Here is a 7,337-nt window from a genome sequence, read left to right on the forward strand (position 1 = left end):
TTACTTTTCAAATCCCATTGAACTCTGTGCAAAAGATGTTGTTTTAGAATTGCCCTGTGTGTCATTATTACTTGGTCGATTTCAGATCTAAAGTGATGTATGCATGAAGGATAATTCACACCTTCTGTAGATAACATAAAATGTGAAATCGACCAACTTTTTGAAGGTGTTTTTACTGTAAATATATCTGTCCAAATTCAAATATGCAGTGGGCGGGCAGTGGTGTCATGTTCACTCAGCTGTGCTAACCGCAAGACTTGCTGGGAAGTGCTTAAATCATCCTCTGATGATGAACCAAACTAAACATTTTGCGTTCAAATTTCTTTAATTTCAGTCGTTTTAGAATAGGCCCTACACGGTGTCTGACTATTATGTCGTGCTTCGGAACATTGAAAGTCTTCGATTTCAAACAGTACTCCGAACTTCAGGGCAATGCAGAAGAATAATCGGTAGGTCTATCTAAATTCATTATAATTAGTATATCATCGTCATTGTCGTAGTCATCATCATAATCATCATCATCATCATCATCATTAATCATCATCACCATCATCATCATCATCACCAATCATCATCTTCATCTTGATCATTATCATCATCGCTGTCGCGACGCCATCTGGATCTGGATCTGGATCATTTATACTCCAATTAAGCAGTGAATTCTGCATCACACTTCAAGCAACTACATTTCCGTTATCTAACTTATGGGTCAATTTCAGTTATTTGTAGTTATAATTATCAATTGTCATTGTCATTGTCAGGGCATATTCCATGGGTGTGAAAAACCAAACAAAAATATCTCCCCCCCCCCCATTGTATCAAGTTGCCTCAACTAAAATGATTGGAGCTCAGTTTGTGTTTGTTTGTAGCGCATTATACACTCAAGTTTCCTCCAATGGGTCTCAACAAATAAACAAATTAATACAAATCTGAGCTATTATAACCCTATTATGATTATTTGTAATTTGGATATACACTTGTATATATATATTTGTAATATTGGAGGCCGTTCTGGATAGTGTGCACAATGACAATATAAAACTAATGCTTTCTGAATGATGAAGAATGAAAATGTAGTGTTTTTAAAATTAGAAGTAACTTACACATCTACTCGACTAAAATTATCAAAAATACCAAAAAAATGTATAAATCATTAAAATGCTGATAAAATGAGTTATCTCATCATTATCGTTGCATTTTTCTGTAGTGCTACACTGTAAATACAAGTGTTTAGGGTTTCTGTAACACTTTTTAAACACGGCAAGGTGTTTAATTTTTCATTTACACAGTAAAGGTATAGGACACCTAAACAACAAAACACTTTCATAGTGATTATAAAGTAAAAACACCAACTTTCTAAACACTATGAAAGTAAACATGTTAAAATGTTTATAATCTAAATAGTCTCATGTGTTTACTCTTTGTGTTTATGTGTTTACTTTGTGTATACTTTGGTGTTTAGGTGTCCTATACCTTTACTGTGAAAAATGAAACACCTTGCAGTGTTTAAAAAGTGTTATAGAAACCCTAAAGAAAAAACCCTAAAATATTAAAACTTGACATTAAATGGTCATTATCCATGTTAACCAGTTTTCTACAAATATCCGTTAATTTTGTTCCAATTGTCTGATAATGGCTAGACCCTCCCTCGGGTCCATGGAAAACGACTGGTAATGTGGATTACATAGCAGGGGTCACTGAAATTTAGCGTTCAATATAGGAGGTGTGATTAGTGGCATCAATTTGTGTAGAAAGAGGAATTGGTTTTGGGCGCTGGGAATTGGTTTGGGGCGCTGTGTATTTAGAATCGGGGTGGGGGGGGTGGTGAAGGACTATGGCATATTTTGATAGGCTATTATGTTATTATGTAGGCCTATCGTTCCATTATCCAGGCCGGACCGAACCGAGACTGTGGGACAGTCTAGATAATGGCAAGCCTGCACAAATGCACTCGACGTGCAATAATGAAATGAGTCCTGCCAAACATTTGATTCAGTTTGGGTAGTTTTTAGTAATTTTGTCTGAAAGTCACGGTTTAAACACTTGCTTTACAATTAGCAATATTACTTAAACTAAAATAATTAGTTTGAAAATCAAATTTTGCAAGGAAGATGAAATGCAGAGGTGTGCCACATGTGAAAAAGTGACTAAAAGTAGGGATGTCACCGTGGCTGCACAATAATTCTGCCACACTGTGCATGCAGGCATAACAGTGAATTGAAAAGCGCGCGCTTCAAAGTTGGTCAATTTTAGAAAACATCCATGTCGAAAAATGAATTTCCTGCACCATTTATCTCAATTGTTTGAATTTTAAATATATGGTGTGTGACTGAAGCCTTTCCGAGGCTACCATCGAATCTGACAAAATTTTAAAATATTGCTTTGTTTAAGAGCTACTGTCTGTTTTTTTGCTTGTTTTTTGAAGATCGCTCATAAATCAGTAAATATAGGCTGAATGAAATAGTCTGACCTACCACCATTTAGCTGAAATACTAATCTCTCATACCATGTAAATTATTTCAGTCGACAACGAATGAAGCACTTGCGGAAAACTGTTTGAAACATAACATTATATCAAAGATATTTCGTAGGGAGTAGTTTTTCAAACCACAATTGCTGTCAGCAATTGTGTGTGCCCAAGGCCACGCTATTTTTGTATACGCTGTAGGCCCTACAGTGTAATGGCGCTTACTTTTACCGATTGTCCTCCCATGTTAATCCAGATAACAATTCAGATGTTAATTTAAAGTCTCATTGCAACTGAATTTTTATTTTTACTTTTCGGATTTGGCTTTGAGTAATGGTGACACATACCATGTTTACAGTAAAAATGAAAATTCTATTCCAGACACCGTCAAAATGTCAAACTTTATAATTTTTTGTATTATTTTTAAGTAATTAACTGCAGCTCATTTATTCAACCTCATAACAGGTTCATACTTGACAAATTTATGATGAATGAATAGACGTTCATTGAATATTGAAAAAAAAAACACCAAAAATTACTCATGCCTAATTTGCATAATAATATCATGAATACATAATTAGCTGTAATTACCTAATTTGCATAATTAATTACTTTTTGTGTATTTTTTGTTACCAATTGAAAGAACTTTGTAGGCTATACATAGGCCCCCTATGTGAGCAAAAAAAAACCCGCACCTTTATATCATGTACGGTTTTCTATTGGCATCAATTTTGCATATTAATTAGCTGAACTTAGTCATTTTTTCAGGTTTATTTGTCTGCAGATTGGCCGAAATTGCTAAAATAGTATATTTGGTTAATTTATTATAATTATTCAATGATAGATTTTTTTAATTTGTTTACTTTAACGAATTCAGGACAGTTAGGCATTTAACATGTGATATTTAAATTAACACTGCTTTTTCAATCAAGCGTCCAAATAAACCTTCAAAATCTCGAAATGTGCCAATTTTGTCATTACAGCCATTTGTAGTAGGATTTCAGTCCATCTACGAGCATCTTTAAATTTACACTAAATCACAATGCATTGACCGATTTCAATTCTGTTTTTTGATTTTTGATGCTTTAATAAAGCTCAATAATGTAGAAACATTAAATAACGGGGTTTTTTTTTCGCTTATTTTTGAGGTGATATGCCTACTAAAAGTATGCAACACTGGCTCGCATAGGTTAGGCCAGTGTACACTTAGACTATGCCATAGTCGAATTTGATTAAAAATATGTTATTATTAGTCACGATGAACCCATTTCGTTGAACTCAAAATTATACTGATGTTTATTAAAATTAAAGCATTCAATAGTAAAATGGTCATAAAGAATTAAGAATATCAGATGATTAGTGACAATAAAAGTAATTGAATGCAACATTATCTTGCATAATTATAATGGCTCACTTTAATACTGAACAATTCTGATTTTGGAATCTACCAGTTTATTGATAGCGAACCACGAAAATCCCAAACAGAGGGAGTGCGGTGACTGAAAAGATCAGATACAGATGTGAAAATCTATCAGTTGCACACAAATCAATATAAATCAGAGTTTTGTAATAGCCACAGTATGCAAAATGGCCATGGGCCGGCAAGTGGACTACGGAGAAGTCTAGTGTACACTACATGTATAATGATAAGTCTTAAGGATATACGAGGTCGAAGCAGCCAATAAAATAGATTTTCATTATCTGAATCAATATATTATTGAAATATAACACTTTGGTGTTTTGTAAAAGTTCATTCTACAAATCATATACTTTGAAAACTTGCTTAATTTATTGTTGTTAATGAGTTATGTACGTTTGACAAAAGTGTTGTTAATTGTTTCAGCCCTCTTTACAACACAACTCAAGAACCACAGGACCTACAAAAGTATATCTGTGATATTTGAATTCTTCTACACGCTCGCTATATGAATGGAGCAATGCAATTTTTGCTAAAGCTCACTACCATTCGCAAGATGTGGTGAACTACATTGTTTTGCTGCTTCCACCAACAATACATCGTATACCCTTAAGGCTACGCTGTGTTTTGATAAAATTTGTCTTAAAATTTGATGCAGCATTCAAAATGATTATTTTATTTTTGAGCCAAAAGGAAACCTTTGTTGCTGGTGTTTGAATTTGTCACCATGTTTGTTTGTTTGTTTTTTTTTGTTTTTTTTTCACTTCACTTCATTTTTGGAAAGCTATCAACTGATTTCGTTAAAATTTTGGGTACACGTTGCTAATACAGAAGAGAAATAATGTTGATATGTATAATGAGAGTAATTGGTTACTGATTTCTTTTATGAACTTGGTGATTTCAGAGCTCCACACCTATCAACAACAAAAAAACCAAAAAACCCCAAAAACAAACCACCCCAATTGGTTAAAATTTCAATGTTGAGCTTATTTTGTAGGCCTATATTCAACCATCAACATTATTTCCCTGAAACATATTAAGCCATAAAAAGTTTCCATGACCAAACTACAGTATAGTGTTAAAGAAAGCATTTCTTGTCACCTATACCACCAGATTATGTAGTTTTGTGATTTTGGTAACTATTTTATATTTTGTTTGTTCATTGCAAACTAAATTGTACTCACCATTTTCATCCCAAGGTATGATATCTATCATATATCCATCATATTCCATTTGAATATGTATCCAGTAAAAGACAAACTTGATAAAATATCATAATTGATGCCAAGATTATATTTAGAGGTGGCCGCAGGGGCGGGAGCAAAACTTGATTGGCAAAATTGTCCAAAATAGTGAAAACAATCTTTAAAATTTCGGCTGCATGCAGCCCCGGATGCAGCCAAAGGAGGGGAAGGGAACAGATATTTCTGAGGGGCAGCTTCCCCATTTCCCCTCTTTGCCGACTGTTAAATAACACCACTCTTTATTTACTACATAGGGGTAAGCAATATTGGTACGCAATTTGGACATTTACCTTCCCCCACTCCCAAACACCACCCTGCTCATAATCATCGCACAGTTCGTCACTTACGTGACCGTTTTTCCTTTATTATTATTCCTTTATTATTATTCCTTTTTGCAGCTCTAAACTGGATACTTTAGACATGTTAGCAGAAGAGAAGTCACATTCAAAGGTCATGTATGAACAAAAGAAGTAAAGGGTGACGACTTCAGTATCGACGACGGCTGTTCAAACAAACTGCTCTGCATTTTATCGAAACTTATTGGTCTACACTGTAAGGATTTACGGTCAAATGTAATTTTGTCGTAACCTGAATTGCGTGAATCTGCAAAAAGTTACTATCTTCGCCTGTTTTGTCATACGTTTGTAAATTCAATGAACTATGACTTTGCTAAAGAGCGCTTACAAATTGATATGGGTTATCAAGAAATGTTTTTGAATGTTATGAAAACGTTTTATACCCTTTATATACCCCAACATTTAAACATTTTATGGCAACTTTTTCTAACCTTATGTCAAAAACGTTTTGTGTTTGCTGGGTTGATACCAGTGGCGTAGCCAAGGGGGGGGCAGCTGCCCCCCTGTGAAAAGTCTTGCCCCCCTGTGGGATGGTGACCGCCCCGACATTTAAGACTTTTTGTGTTTCTGACCAAATTGACATTATATTATGCCATTTTAACCTAAAAAGTGCCAATATTTGCTTCGCGCGCATTTGTAACATTAACCCCCCCCCACCCTCTGAAAAGGTGCTGGCTAAGCCACTGGTTGATACTTCCAGGACAAGCGCTCTTTAGCAAAGTCATAGTTCATTGAATTTACAACCGTGTGACAAAACAGACGAAAATAGTAACATTTGGCACAAGATTTGCAATTTATAGAGAATTGGTCATGGCTCATTCTAGTGACGCTAGTAGGCCTATATGGACGATATAAGTGTGCTTTTTCATTTAATGACATAAAATTTGAAAAATATTGTAAGGTTTTGACTTTTAAAATCTACCCGGTACATTTTGGTCAAAAAATGAGCTTGGATACTGGATAGGTAGTTTTCAACAGATTTTCCACATTCGCCTTGCTATAACACTTTTCGTCACTAGGTCAACAGATAACGCAATTCGTTTTTAGGGGGAAGTGTTAGCTTTTGTTTGATATAAATAAATCTGATTGGATGAAGGGAACACATGAGGTTTCAACAAGAACCAATCAAAGAGGCCCATTTTTCAGCTAGAAGCTCCACAGCTCTTACATTGCTATGCACTCAACCGTGTAGTGTAATCAAAGACTGTGCGGACACAATCACTGCTTGAGAGCTCTTGGACGTAACTGTGTGCTCAGGTGTATCGAGGTGGAAACTGTGTGCATGATGGTTTGTAAGAGAATCGTTTTTGTATAGAAAGCTTTCCATATGATTAAAAACATTGCAATGGTGGTTGAAAATACTGCAATCCAAATTCAGTTATACATATTTATTTTAAATAGTTTTAAATATTCGTCACCTGAGAGTTCTTGTTTAGTTTAGTTTGTTTTTTGTTTGTTTACAAAAGAAAAAGTAACAAACAAACAAATCAGCTAAAACTACGCGATATTTTCAACCAAACACGTAAAGGTGTGTGCGTGTTTATTGAGTCCGTGTGTCTTCCTTCAAATCATTTCCTATATGCAGCTCGATGAATACTGTTTAGTTGAAAATTCTATTGGAATCGGAAACATTCAGAGTAGCTTTTAGATTGTTTTATATATTACACTCTATTCAGAGCTATATACGAAATGATTTCAAGACGTCATTAGGTCAATGACGTGAGCGATGAATATTCATGATTGACATCACAAAGATGACTTGAATATTCATGAGGTCACGTCATTGATTATGAATATTCATGAGGTGACGTCATTGGTTATGAATCTTCATGAGGTGACGTCATTACGAATCT

Source organism: Amphiura filiformis, chromosome 20 (genome assembly GCF_039555335.1).
Source record: "Amphiura filiformis chromosome 20, Afil_fr2py, whole genome shotgun sequence".
Taxonomy (NCBI): Eukaryota; Metazoa; Echinodermata; class Ophiuroidea; order Amphilepidida; family Amphiuridae; genus Amphiura; species Amphiura filiformis.